This window comes from Triturus cristatus, chromosome 9 (genome assembly GCF_964204655.1).
Source record: "Triturus cristatus chromosome 9, aTriCri1.1, whole genome shotgun sequence".
Taxonomy (NCBI): Eukaryota; Metazoa; Chordata; class Amphibia; order Caudata; family Salamandridae; genus Triturus; species Triturus cristatus.
Window position 1 is genome coordinate 253642934 of NC_140592.1, and position 15722 is coordinate 253658655.

At 43.8% G+C, this 15722-nt stretch overlaps 1 protein-coding gene across 1 annotated transcript in view; it reads right to left on the bottom strand.

Annotated features, from left to right (window-relative positions):
- The window catches only part of TAMM41 (TAM41 mitochondrial translocator assembly and maintenance homolog), a 182356-nt gene that overhangs the window by 36325 nt on the left and 130309 nt on the right, over positions 1 to 15722 (bottom strand). The window lies entirely within an intron of this gene.

Below are 15722 nucleotides of genomic sequence, written 5' to 3' on the forward strand. Positions count from 1 at the left end.
GTAATTAAATCTTAAATAAAAGTGCTTGTCAACTCAATATTGGAGCATGAGAACTAAATTATGTTTCTGAATGCTTTTAAATAGGAGAAAACTAAAATCAAGAATGAACTTAATGATTAAGTTAACTCTTCATTTAAATTTTATCTCATTTTAAACTGTTAAATTTACAAACAGCAGGCCTCTTGCTCCCAGTGGCCAGTAGACACCCCATATTTATTACTGCAAAATACTGCCATTTTTTCAAATGGGAGCTATTTACAGTGGATAATAATGAAACAATGAGTCAATGTTTTTCTCCTCTTTCAATTAAGCCACTTATATCTTTATGAAGCATGCTTATTCACTTTAAATTCCTCTTATTTAAACTAATGGCTGTATTTTGTGTTGTAAATATGGCACCATGCATACATGGCATGTGCACATAGAAGGCATCTTGCTCCCAGTGGCTGGTAGATACAGTGTCATATTTATAAGATAGATAGATAGATATTGAGCTTTATTCGATATGTAAATACAATATCAAAAAAGTACACATGAATAAAAATCCTTAAAACAGCTAAAATTACATACAGTCAATAACGTAAGTAAAATCACAAAAGTTAAAAAGATAGGTACAGCTAAGCTACAAAATTTAAAACAGGTTAGGGTTGCATTGATGACCTCAGCCTCATCGTCATTTTCAGGTAAGATGACATAGCTGCCAGGACTAAAGGGGTTTCCAAAGATTTTAATTTGCAGTATGCCAGTTTGCATGTGCGTATACCCCAAGATCTCAGCAGTGGTTTTAAAAAAGTAGTCCTTGGCAGGTGACAAAATCTGCAGAAAAGGATGCAATGGATGTTGGATTGGGGCGAGAGGCCATCACAGGGGCATTTTTGTAGGTCAGTGTCCCAGCAATTTGGATTAGGGAAAGTAAGGAGTCTGAAGAACGTGTTAGTGCGAAGACGGGTCAGGAGCATACGAATGAATGGAGATGGTTCTAGTAATAAGTATTGCTGTATGCCAGTCACAGTGATCGAATTTTGGTAATCAACAGTGGTGGACTTCTGTGATTCTAAGAGCCAGCGTTTACGGTGCAGATGATTTAAAACAAGTCGCTTAAGCTCGGCTTTGGATATGTGAGATAAGGTTGATGGATCAGCAAAAAAAATTCCGGATGCCCGATGTCAGTGGATAACCCTTTTACATAGTTCAGCCATTTAATGTTCCTGACCTCTGTCAGTTTTAGACAGTCTACTATGATTTCCCTATTAAATGGTGTATCTTCGTTGATCCAAATTTTATGCCATAGGATGAGGGGAGAGGAGTTAATTGTGTCTGCAATGTATGTGAGGCCCAGTTCTGTGTGCACCATATGGGTAGAGGTGCCGGGGGGAACAGCCAAGAGATAACGTAGAAAAGCATTCTCGAGGCGCTGAAGATGTTCGACAGATTCAATCCCCCAGATCCCTGACCCATAGGTGCCGGTTGAGGTGCACTTCGCCCGATAGATCTGGAGTAAGGGGCGTAATGGGCGACCCCCTAATTTGTTTGAAAAGTTTGTCAGTGCACCTATTGCTTTAGTCATTGCTGAGCCTCTGGCTTGGGCCGCAGCTCTCCAGGTGCCCCTCTTATTAAAAGTAATGCCCAGGTAAGGGAAGCTATCGACATTGGATAATTTGTTGCCATTCAAAAAGATAGTACATGGCTTTTTCCCAATCCCTGGGCCACAGGACATACTATGGGTTTTGGAGGTGTTAACTTTTAGGCCTCTCTTTGACATAAAGTCAGAAAATTCAGAAACAGCCCTCTGAAGCCCCATGGGAGTCTGGGACATTATTGCCGCGTCGTCGGCATAAAGCAAGATGGGGATCGATTTACCATTAATTGTTGGGTAATCGTGGTAAGTTCTAGACAGGTGGTGACTGACAGAGTTGATATAAAGGGTGAAAAGTAAAGGGGCTAATATACAACCCTGTCTTACACCTCGCCTAATAGCGAAACTGTCGGAGCATTCCCCGTTGATGCCATATCTCACGCGGGCCGATGCATCCCTGTACAGCTCTTTAATGAATAATATAATGGTAGGGTCTAAGCCAATTTCTGTGAGGGAGTCCCATAACTGCCCATGATCAACACAGTCAAATGCTGAGCTGAGGTCAACAAAGGTTATGTAGAGCTTACCTTTTTTTGCCTGAGTATATTTGGCTATAATAAGGGACAGATTAAGACCCTGTTCAATGGTGCCTTTGCCTTGCCTAAAACCATATTGCATTTCGGAGATAATATCTTGAGTGCTTAGCCAATCGTGTAATCTATTTAAAATAATTCGCCCGGCTACCTTCATGAGGGAGTCTAAAAGTGAGATAGGGCGGTAATTGGCGGGATTATCCCTCGCGCCTTTTTTAAAAATCGGGACGACAACAGCCGATGGCCAGGTGGAAGTGAAACCAGTGGAATTCAGAGAGTTCAAAGCATTAGTGAGCAGTGGGGCCCATAAGTCAGGGTGGGACTTAAAAACGTCTATAGGGACGCAGTCAGGGCCTGGGGCTTTCCCGGAGGGGCTGTCATTTAAAGCCATTAGTACTTCATCATGGTCAAAAACAATATTTAGGGGAAAAGAAAAGGGGGTAGTTGAATCAGGAGGGGAAATGGATACAGAATCAGTTTCAGAAGGTAGAGTGACCAAGTTAGTAGGATTGTATAGAGAGCTGAAATGAGTGACCCAAGTTTCGGGGGTGATGGCTGAGTCCAAGGTCGAAGGCTTGGAAAATCGGAAAAAGGGGGCATTGACTGCCCTCCAGAAGGCGGTGTTATCTTTCTTTTCGGAGGCTTCCACCAGGGCTGCCCAGGCCGACAATTTCAGCTGTTTTTTCCTTGCCTGGCGTTTGGTACGGTAGTTATGTCTAGCGATCTGGATCTCATGACGGTTTCTAGGGTTGGATTTCAGAGCTGCTTTCAACACGCGCAAGGCTTTAGAGCAGTCCCTGTCAAACCAACCGTGGGGGGAAGGGGCAGATTTCTTTGGCGCGCGCGCAAGAAGGTTTTTGATTTCTGTCATGATTACGGAGAACGAGCTGGATATTGTCTGTGGGGTTTCCGTAGATGACAGGCAAATTTGAAAGTGATCATAATTATTGGTAACCAGGTTTATTAGGAAAATGGAGGGGACTACTTTGTCCCATTTGAGGAAAAGGCCCATGGTGGTGCCCAGCTGCAGGGGAGGGGAATAAGTGGTGTTCTGCCTGGCTGGGCCTTTAATATTCGGGGTTAGCTTTAAGGTAACCTCGATGGGGTAGTGGTCACTGATAGGAATTTCAAGGGTCTCCCAATTGGTTATCAAGCCTGAGTACCTTGTGGATATGAGTGAGTAGTCGATCGTGGTATGACAACCTCTCCCATTATAGGTGGGTTTAAAGGACTTAGGGGGAGAACATAAATCATTAACAAAGGATAGATTGAAATAAAATAATAATCTGTTTAACAAGTCTCCCAATTTAGAGTGACAGAAATGGTTAGGGGAATCATCCATTTCAGTCATCCGACCACAAGTGCCTCTGATATTCTGAGAACAAAGCGGGCAGTTGAAATCGCCTGCCAGGATAATTAAAGTATCAGAGTTGTTTTGGGACTCTTTGTTTATTAGGTCGGATTTTAATCCGTTAAACACCGGGTCCAAGTATGCATTTGGGATGTTATTATAGAGATTGACCAGAACGACATTATGAATGGAGCCGCCGGACAAACTGATTAATTGGTAGTAAGAAGACTGTGTAATATAGGTTGGTTTTAATCGGAGTTCTACAGAGATGTAGGTCGTGAGTCCTCCCTTGTGTCTGCCATAAGGACTGGGGGAGGCTGGGGTGTGAAAGGTCTGAGAACCTAGAAGATGGAGCTCTGTAGGGGTCCAGGTTTCCTGGAGGCAGATTATACTGTATCGGGAGACGATTTGAGTCCATGCAGGGTTAGACAGCTTGTCAAGGAGACCTGCCACGTTCCAAGACAAGAGACTGTCTCCCTGCAAGGGCTCAAACGTACAAAGAGTACCAGGCGGCGAGTCTGTTACAGCCATGGCAGTTTCTATAAAAGGCGGGGAATTTGTCAAGAGATGAAGGTCCCTGTGGATCAAATGGGGGGAATGAAGGGTGGTAGTCAGGACAACCGGCGGAAACGGTAGCACTGGAAGTGAAGGATGGGAAACAGTGGCAAGAGGTGATTTCCACCCCATGGTGGTACTAGGCAACGTATTAATCGTGATGTTAGGGTTGTCTGGTACTAAGGAGGGTGACTGAATACTCATTTGAGATGAATTGTCAGCCATCGGTCCAGGGTGAGAGAGTCAGTCCTGTCCGTTCAAACCCGAGAGGGTAGCGTAGCTGTTAGAAGTGGGAATAGTGAAGTGACATATCTCGGGAGTGGCCCTCGATAAGAGGTATGAAGGTGTGGGATGTGTCAGAAGGGAGCGGGGGTAAAAATAACTTAAATCGGCCGTTGAAATTCCGGAGCCCCTACGCGGGGAGTACCAGTCCACAATATGAGGGAGCACTCTATGATCTCGAAAATTAATGATGATGACGTCTCCCTGTTTGTCCTTGGGTCTAGGGCCCAGCCAATTTAATCTCCTGACGTGTAGAATCTCACCATTGATTTCAGGGGGGAGCGGTCTATTCTGAGTCAGCCAGTGTACTACTTTATTTTTGAGTTCCTGGAAGCTCTCCGTTTTACCCTGGGCAAGAACTGGGACGCCAATGAGGGTGACTACATAAGGTGCTGCTTCAGGGGGCAAGTCAATGTGTGAGCTTCTATCTAATTTGTCAGCTGAGGAGGGCTGCCTATAGAAGTTAATACCCCGGGGGTCTGTGGAAATGGGAGTTGGATCTTCTCTAATTGCTCCTTTGACGGAAGATTGTATCTGTAGGGTAGACAGGGAAGCTTGTGTGTTCTGTATTTGGTTGGATGGGTTGGTCTGGGTAGTCGTTAGAGGGTGAGGTAGAGAATGGGTGACCGAGGGGTTTTTACGTAAATGGGAATTCAATTCTGTGTTTGAGGCAAGAAGAGACGCGTGCGAGACTTCCAAAGATGCTAGCTGTGATGCGATGTTCTTAACTCTCTCTAAAAGAGGTGAGAGTAAAGATCTTACCAAGTGCTCTATGTCGGTAAGTAAATTAGAATAAGGGGAAATAGGAGGCTGCGTGGAAGATACTGGGGGCCTAGTTCGTGTGGGGGACCGTATTGGTTGGGGCATATTTTGAGGCGCATCCAAGTGGCCATCCTTTCTCCTTTTTTTTGGTGGAGCAGACCGGGTGGATTTTGCTATTGCCTTCGAGCGGCTGGGTCTGTTATTTCCCGGTTTTCGCTTAGGGGTCTTAACAATGTGGGTAGGTGATAAATCCACGGGAGGGGTGCCGACAGTGAGTTGTGAATTGAGGGAACAAATTTCAGGCTCAGTGGAAATAGAGGCTATGTCTATTGGATCACGATGAGGCGCAGATGGGCCAGGATCAGGGATTGAATCAAAGTCAGGATCCCTAGGTGGCGGTGAAATGGCCTGTTGAATATGGCCCATTGAAGATCGCTTCTGAAAAGCGGGGTCCAGTGATAAGCGGCGTTCCGTGATGGCGATCTCTTTTTCTAGCACGGAAACGGCCCTGGTAATAAAGTGGTCGAGTGTCCCCCTGACTGAGCCCCCAACCAGAGAAGGCCTTCGTTTAGTCGTGTGAGAGGACATATTGGTTAACTTGGTAATATCGAAACGCAGATCACATAAATGCAGTTATGCCATGTGGATAGTAAGACACTTAAGCCTGTCAGGAGTCTATGGCGGGCAGTTCCTGTAAATCCAGAGGGAGACAAGGCACAAGTCAATCACCTGGTTCAGGGAAGGTAGGCGACGTTGGAGTGGGGAGGACAGGGGGGGTGGCCCAGCCCAGCCTCGATCGGCCTTGGACGGCCGTAGACGGCCCGCCCTTTGCCCGGGCTTAGCCCGGCGTGTCCCGCTGCGCGTCCCGCGAAGCGGGAGGCGCGAGGTCACTTTGATGGCCTGCCGGTGTAAGGGGAGGGGCTGCTGCTGATGACGCTCCCCCTCACTGCCTCAGGGCCCTCTGGTCACAGTAGTTGCTGTATCGGTAAATCCGTTAGCCGTCCGCTGCGCGTCCCGCAAAGTTAAAACTAAAGGAGATCCGCATCAATGGCAGTATCAATGACAGTATAGAAATACAGCTGGGCAAATGAAGTATAGCGATGTCTTTTGTTAAGATGGTGGGGGGCTGGAGCAGGAACGAGGACTTAGTCAAGCGGGGCTCCCAAGGCTGTGTTGCAGGCCACCTCCGCAAGACCCCAAAGGCTCACTTGCTGTGGCTGCTTGCTAAAGGGCAGCTGCGCTTGTCACCAAAAATCACTGCTAGCACCCTCTGTCTCCAATAGACTTCCGAACCGGTCTTTCTCACTCCAGGCTAGACAGGTAAGGCTGGATTGTAATTGTGGGATTGGCGAGGTTAGACAGGGTCTTGGCGGCGTGAAGCAAAGCAGCGCTGAGCCAAACCGCGAGGTGAGGGGGAGGGGGAAGGGTGACAAGCTCCGCAGGTCTTCCTTGCTCGTACCCGCCCGGGCAAGTTAGCCCCTCTCCGCCAGTCTCTCTCCCCGCCTCTCACCTCCACTCTCTCGCTCTCTGAAGGTGTCGCAGAGTCTCGCTTGCTCCGCAGCTCCGTAGGTCCCACAGCTCTGCGGCCGCTACGGCGTCAGTCTGCTCACACTGCTCGCTCTCTCAGAATCGGAATCACGTGACCGGTCATATTTATAACTAAAAAACGTTTTTTTGAAGTGGGAGACATTTAAAGTGCAGAACATTTTTCCATAATATGAACATTTTTTGCATAACAGTTTTCTACACTTTAAATTTCTCCTATTAAAAAACAAGCATTAGCAATGCAATAGGTCTCACATTTGTGAGAGTTTAAGCTATTGGCATTGTAAATTACTATGCTTTTTATTTATACGTTTTGAAAATTAACACATAAATAAACGGCACGGTCATGTACAATGCCAATAGCTCAAACTCCAGTAAATGCGACACCTATTCAAAGAAGCGGTAGCCATTGTCCGGGGCTACTTAGAAATTGAAAGCGCACATGGCGCGCTGAATGTTGCAGGAAAGCATGTGGTGCCTGCAGTAAGAGAAACAATTTAAAGAAAATAGTGCTTACAGACTAAAAAAGACTCACCGTGTAACAACCGAAGTAAAAGGGCCAGTCCTTATGGGAGGTTATGAATTAAAACAATGCGGTACTAAGGAGGGACTAACAAGCCTATTAATGAATCAGAAGCCAGCATTTAGGAAGGACAATGACAGAAGCCAATTACAAATATAGGTGGGAGTGTGCAGGGCTTCTATTCTATACTCCAATACAGCAAGGCTTGCAGAGCAGCGCTTGTGCTGCCCAGGCTCGACCTAAACAGTTTGTACGTTTGTGATATACATATGGTGAAAGGCATGTCCTGGGCCACAAGAACATATGACACTCATTCACCCATATACATATATCCCATTCATACGCACACATGTTCATACATTCCCAAAGACCACGCTCTCACTGACACACATGGCAGCCCTGTCAGAGTGCCCTTAGTCAAAGTATTTTGTTCAAACCATAGTTTTGGCTCTATGGATATTAGGCTTAATCAATTAAACTGGGTATGGGGGTGTCTGGTAACATTGCGCATGTGACTTGGCCTTCAGAGCTCAAAATGATTTTCACTAATCAGAAGTAGCTCTCGCTAAAGGAAAGGTTGGATACCCCTGACCTAGACACTCTTGGTTTGACAGTACGAGTCATAGCAGTAACCCACAAAGGAAGACAACTCTGGACTACAGCTCTCTTTTAATATACACCTGAAACGGTCAGCTTCTCAACCACCAATACATTCACCTCAATGCACACCCCCGCGCCCCCAAACACGTTCTACTTGCAAGCCAAAGATCTCATTAATCTTAAAAATATTATTAATTTCATGAAATATACAATGATTTCTATCAGTCATACTAAACAATCTAGTACTCCCATTTGCTATAGAAACAATGAATGTGTCAGAGAAAGGGCAACCAGCCCACCTGCGCACACACATGATTAGTCAGCACCAACTGTTAATCTACTGCTGCACTCAAATAAAAATGTAAACCAAATTTAGTGATAAAGCGTCTTTTTCTACTTAGCAGCTGGGTCTGATAATCCTAACTTCTCTGTGGGGGCTTTTCTCTCCATTGGTTAGTGTTTCCATTGTGGCTTTTCTATCATGTATTAAATTTCCACCTACAGATATGTTTTGCTAGCAGCTTAATCTTATCTGGTTGGGACTGGACTTAAAAGACATGACCTACTTCCTCTACTTTTTACTGCCCTCAAGCTCACGGTGGTTTTAAGGTTGAAGCCTCTGAAGAATTATGCTTGCAGTTTCAAGCCCTTCTGGAGTCTCATGACTTTTTGAACAAGCCTTCCCAACCTCCCTTATATACCCCCTTCTCGCATGGAGCACTGTAATGCTTAATTAAAGAAGACCTCTTGTAGAGACTGTCCTGCTTGGGCCTGTCTGCACCCTGGGACAAAAACAGTAAACTATTTAACATCTACCTCCTTCCTCTAGCCCTATCAACCTAATACCTTAGCTAAAACAGGAGATCCTATCCCATCCTGAGAAGAACCAATAAACTACTACTCTAGAGCTGTTGAAGGTTTCTGTGCATGTGGCCTCTGCATATTCAAACTATTTGCCTATTGGTTTTACCCGTTGAGCCACCACAGTGGAGGTTAGTATTTTTATATCTGTGACTTAGATGCTTGTATGCGGACCCTATAGACCCACTCCATGGAGGTATCCAGTTTTCATAAATCTTTAGTCTGCTCTTAGCTGCTCCAGGGTCCAACAGACCTAATTATTCAACATTCACAGGGCTCTGTGGTGGATATTATGAAGGTTGGGCTTTGCCCTTGGTACTCGAGGACCGGACTGACTGAACTAGTTGCGGCTGCAGTAAGGCGCGTAGCGGGGGGCTTTTACTGATATTTACAGATTTACTCACTTCAAAGCAAGGATACTAGACTCACCCGCAGTCTTAAGCATGTGGGATGGAATTATCACCACATGGAAAGTTGCTACCAATGACATTAAGGTCTTGAGCCAGTCGCAGGATGATTTTCCAGTTTGTGCGATGAAACACGTGTTGGCTGATCAGAAAGAAAAGAATAAAAGAAAGAGAAGATTTCTGAAACTGTGTTTAGAATTTGGGTATACTTGCATTGATATTTAATCTCACGCGACAGACGTGTGCTGAGGATTTTGTGAATTCTATGTTGGCTTTGGCCACAACTTTGGGGGAGGTTGGTGGTTCTCCTCATCTTACAGCACCGTAACTCAATACTATCCTGAACAAATATATGTGCGATTGTTCCTAAGGCGCCGTATAACCTATAACTATACCACGGTCTACTAAATTTACATATTCAAACTAGTTGCCTATGGGGTTTACCCTTTGAGCCACGACAGTGCAGGTTAATATTTTTAGATCTGTGACTTAGATGCTTGTATGCTGACCCTATAGACCCACTCCATTGAGGTATCCAGTTTTCTTAAATTTTTAGTCTGCTCTTTGCTGCTCCGTGGTCCAACAGACCTAATTATTCAACATTCACAGGGCTCTGTGGTGGATATTATGAAGGTTGGGCTTTGCAAATTGTAGGCTGCATCCACAGACTCACTACAGAAGGGCATACGTGCTATACAATGGCCATACCCAGCTGACCCTGGATTGACCCATGGACATACTATAGGTTTGTGTCTATTTATATACCATGGCTGCAAGTTAACTGCTTCTAGGTTAACCCAATAGGCTTACTATTGTAGTGCCGATTTAAATCCCAGAGGTATGTGGCAAAGGCTCCTAGGTTACCTCTATGGACCATCTTCTGTAAAATCCCGAGACAGGCCCACGCTGCTCCTAGGTAGACTCCCATTTATCTTCTTTTATGTTGTCCCTTTTATTTACAAGGACTTTGAGTTGGGAATTTGATCTGTTAATCCAACAGGTCCACTAATGTGGTGTCCAAACTCCTAAGGCTACACCTCTTCCTCCACCCTAGTATGACAAAAATCTTTGGTGCTTTGGAATTCTGGCATACTCTTGACCTAGCCAATGATATTCTCAACAGCTCAGCCGTCATAATGAGCAGAGACACTCATTTGAGTCTGATCTATTCCAGGAAGGACTCAAAACTGCCTACATCAAACTTATTCTAAAAAAAACAAAAAAAATGACAGAAACAATTCTCTTATTTAACTATCATGGTTATCTACAAGGAAACCCTAATGAAATATCTTGCACTGTACAACTGTCAGTTTACAGAGAAGAAAGGAACCTTCTCTCTCACATCTGAACAAGATTCCATCTAAGCTGGAGCACAGAATTGGACCGTAATTTACCATAAGATGACATTAACACAACCACAGACCCTAAAAGTGTTGTAGCACTTCTATATTTGGCTTCCTTTTGCTCCAACCGTTTTCCTCGAGTGCAAGACTTCCTTAGGGATCCACCACCCCCCTCCTCCTCTTTAAAGTATATGTCAAGAAAGAGCTAATCTCCTCTTTCAACTTCAACTGCTAGAATGAAGTGGATGACACACAAATTATACTAAAATGTAAAAGCATTTCAGTTATATCCCTGCACCATTAGCAAAAGCCTGCTAAAGTAATGGAGCAAGTCGAAAGTGGAAGGACAGGACATTCAACAGTTTTGAGGCATGTAAGAAGGCCTGCTTCCGCAAGCATTTTTTGTGAACCTTTAGGATTTAAAGCTTCATTGGAGAAGACCTGCGAATTGGGGATGCTATGTATGGTATGGATATAATCCAGTTTCTTTCAGAGAAGTCCTCTGTAAATTACACAGCATGATTCAAAGTGGATTCTAGCTGGAGTATGATGACAGAGCAGAAGATGTAAGATTGGGAGATGTACTTCAATTTCCACTGATTTTTTTGTATTTTATTTTTCACTGATAACACGTGGTGACGTACATAGTTATGTGCCTACAACCCTGAGGCCGGTTGTCTTAGCTCTGAAGGGTACATTACATCACAACTTATCCCACATCCCGGAGGCCGGGCATCGCTGTGTGCAAAAGGAGCAATGCGGTAGATTTAACAAATATTGCGTTATTGTACGTCAATCAATTTCCACTGATTACCAATCAGCTGAACATCTTCCTGAAAAATATTTTGAATGGCCTAGTGGTAGACTCTCGTAGGCCAGCTAACAAAAAAGACAAGGACCTGAACAAGGTCAAGAAATCTATCTAGTGGTGGTGAAGGTTAGCTTGGAATTATGTTATCTGTGCTTTTTCGTCCACAATGTCCTTGAAGAGTAGTACAGACCTTTGTAGTTAGAGCACTTTTCAAAGTCAACATTGAGGTTAAATGAGGAAGGGATGGACTTCGTTGTTAAGAAAGTATGGGAAACACTGAGTAGAAAGGAGCTGATAATATCCAGAAGAGGAGTAGGAGTTTCAAAATTAAACAATTGATGAATAAGGAAGAGATAGGGTCATCAAAGGAAGCAGCATTAAGGAGTGTAAGACACTATTCGGAAATTGTAATGCTAAAGGCGGAATACACTAAGGACGACTGGAACTAGAGGCGGTGTGTGGTTTTGCATTCAGTATGTTGGAGATATATGAAGTAATATATGAACTGAAAATATATTGTTTGAATAAAAATGTTCAATAAATACTGAACTATGATCCTCTACTCTGATTTAATCAAGCAATTAGCCAATCAGATTTACCCTAAAGACCCCAGAAGATAGTTTAATTCCTTCTAAGTCATTAATTTGTTTCTAATAAGATTGCAGACGGAATGGCGATGTTGGGGCCACGATACGAAACGTTATCAAAAGTATCCAACGGCAAAAGTCAACAGAGAAGGAAGTACATTAAATGATCATTCGTAATATATGCTAGAGTTGACTATTGAAGAGTTTCAGAGTTACCAATTGGAACAGGCACTATACAACCTGTCATTGTATATTCTCTGAGGAGTTTTCCTCGGCAGTGCAAGAAGTAACCAAGGAGACACAGGAGAAACCAAAAAACATACCAAAGGTCTATGAAAGTGTAACAGGGAGTAACACTTAGGAATGGACATTATACACAGTATATGCTCGTTGGAACCCAGACTGGTGCGGCAAAGAGAAACCATTAGGCAATCAGCCATAGTATATGCTCTCATCAGTCTACACAGAAGAGACAGAGGAAAAACCCAAAGGACTGAACAGTAAACTATGAGCCATGATATATACTATGATAAATCCACCAGGAGCAGCAGGATGCAGCCTAAAGAAATGCACACCACATAACCAGCCATAGAATGTGCTCTAATGGGTGCTCGGTGGAGTGAAAGATGTGCAACGATCATCAATAGTATATGTCTGAAGTTCTTGCAACCGATCAGCAATAGTATGCTGAAGGTCGATTCATGGATGGGAGGGAGTAACCAATACAAGTATTCATCATACAACCTTCCATAGTATAGTCCCAGGTGTGGCGGAGAGCAACTCACAGGAAATAAGCATTATAGACCAAGCCACTGTATATGTTCTGAGAAGTTAGTACAGGAAGCAACCTTAGGATCGGGCATCATAGAGCTTGTATATGATTGACGGGTATACCAGGAGTGGCAGAGGAGCCACCAATATACAAGATATGTGCTTTAAGGAGTCAATCATGGTGTGAAAATGAGTAACCTGTATGTATGTCCATTAGAAGACCTGGTGTAGAACATGCTTTTTGGAGTCTGTCCCGGTATGGCAAACAACAATCTATAGGAATAGGAATAAAACAGCCAGACACACTTACATACGCTCTAAGGCGTTCAGACAGATGCAGCAGAGTGCAACCCATAGGTTTGGGCATTATAGAAAGAACCATGATATATGCTCTGAGGAGACACCCCTGGTGTGACGAGGAGTAAACCACAGGAAAGGGTATTATGCAAGGAGCCAAGCCATATTATATGCTTCAAGGAGTCCACACAGAAACAGCAGAGGAGAAACCCATAAGCATAACAATGATATATTCAGCCATGTGAGGTCCAGAAAGGAGTGATGACATACCAACCCACTGATGTAAGTGCCATTAAGGAAACCTAAGAAAGAGTGCAATTAACATTTCTTTGGTGGAATGCATTTTGATTAGGGAGGGGCAGGGTGTGTGGTTCAAGAGAGGGTGCGGTGGATCTGGCCCTAGCCCCCATCAGGCCCAAAAAGAGAAGATACATGAAATTGCCCTTAACCTCTTCGCCATATACCTTACCACCCTTGGGAACAGGGATAGATCGGATTACGGGAAGGGAGGCCTACGTGAAGGGAACAGGTACCCTGGCCATGCAACCAAGGAGATGGGTGGGTGTTAAGGTGCCCCAGTCAATTATTGCTAACAGAGACAAAGGACTACACATGTAAGAAGAAACCAGCCTACAACAAAGCAAAATGGCAAACAGGTTCTTTTACAGTAGTCAATGCTGCACTTTTAGCATACTTTACAATATGAACAAGTTATCTTTGGTTACTTACCTGGTGGATTTTCTAACAAACCACAGATTCCTCATCTTGTGAATATCCCCAGGTGCCAGACTGAATCAGGAAAACTCTAAAAGATTCTGCCCACCAGTCAGAGGCATTGTGCGACTCAATGTAGACTCCATTCTACTCTGGAAATGACTGGGGGAGCCATATTCAAATTCAAATAAACTTTATTTCGGTTTCACAAAGGAAAACCATAAAGGTTAAAACATACAGATACATAAAAACCAGGTTCATTAAGAACACAAGTTAAGAATAAAACCACTTGCACAGCCTCCCCAATTTGATCTGTAAACATAACGTGCAATCATAAAGTACGATGTGCCATGGAAGACATAAAACATACAAATACATAAAAAACAAATTAGTTAAAATACAGGTTACGAATAAAACCCACTTGCACAGCCCCCACAGTTTGATCTGTAAACATAACATGCAATCATAAATTGCAATGTGCCATGAGAGACAACTCTCCCATGAATATTTCACCTTGTGATGTAAACTGAGCCTTCACAGCTTGTGAAGATCCCATTTGTTCATACATTAACTATGCATCCAGAGAAACCCTGGTTTTCACAGTAGATTTTAAATATCCCACAATGAAGGGTAAACAATCCTCTTTTATCAGGTGCAAATACAAAAGGGCAGGACGAGCCTGAATAAAATTCATCTTCTTTAATACAGGAACCAAAAAATGTTTTCGGGGGATTTCATAGAACTTGCATATGAACATAAAATGCAGCAAATCCTGTGGAGACGGACTGTCGCAGCCACAGGGTGCTAGCACTTGACCTCTATTGCATCCCTTGGGCCTTGCTAGCAGGAGGTGGAAAAGGTTCATCCGAAACCTGGTTAGTAGAAACCTCTCATGTATAGTTAGGGACCCCATAAGATAAGGCTCCGTTGACTGGGTTGTTTTGAGCATTATAAACGTACGAACACTTGGTTTCTGCAGCTCCTGTTCATCCCTATCCTATTTTCTTTGGGTTAAAAAGGCTACTCTAATTGATTCCACATCTTTCTTGACAATGGTTTCGGGCTTAAAAAATAAATCAACTTGCCCTACCCTTTCCAGACTACTTTTAATGTAATTTAGCCAAGGAATTTGGGTTGCATTGTCGAGAGACATGCACTCTCTTAAAATCATATGATTAAGGGTTAGCTCCTCATTCAACCAACACTTCATCCAAAACACAAGAGGGCGTACAGCCAAGGTGCCATTTAAAAAGGGGACCCCCAACTCCTCATGGGCCACTAGGTTGGATAGACCGCGCGGGACACTCAACAGGCGCTTTAAAAAGTTATTCTCGATAATCTGGAGGGGGTCCGCAGAGGCATAACCCCAACATTTGCTTTCATAACTAGCTACTGCCACACTTTTGGCTTGATAAACTTTCAGCATGGATCCGTTTGGTTTCCTCCCTATTTTAGAAGCAAAGTTAAAAATTGCCGCATTCACCAGAGACAGGTCCCCCCTTTTCCTCAAGGTAGGTGGCCCTCATTTTAACTGGTCATCCATCAGAACCCCTAAATAAGAAAAGACGTTTGTGCGGGGGATTTTGGCAGAGCCAACACAAATTGAAAACTTTTTTTTAGATCGTTGCCCCACTTGCATTATATAAGATTTTGCATTATTAATTGCCAAATTCGGATCTATCATGAATTTGGAAAATGCATTTAATAGAGTTTGCAGTCCTAGTGCGGTCCTGGATAAAAGGACGGCATTGTCAGCATAAAGTAAGAATAGAATGCAGCGCCTCCATACGCATGGATAGTCTACCCCCGTGGCTCTCAATGCACAATCCAGATCATTAATATATATCAAATATATAAAATTAAATAAAAATGGGGCCAAGATACAGCCTTGCCGTACTCCCCTCTTAATCTCCACGTCCCTGGTAACCCTGAGATCCTTTGAGAACCTAACATTGGCTGTGGTAGATCTGTGCAAATCCTTTAAAAAGTTAACAACGCTGTTATCCACCACCATTGCCCTCATGGACTACCACAATTTGACCCTATTGACACAATCAAAAGTGGAGGACAAGTCCATGAGGGCAAGATAAACAGTACCGGGCGGGCAACAGTGGATTTACCCAATAACTTAGAAAGGTTGAGGC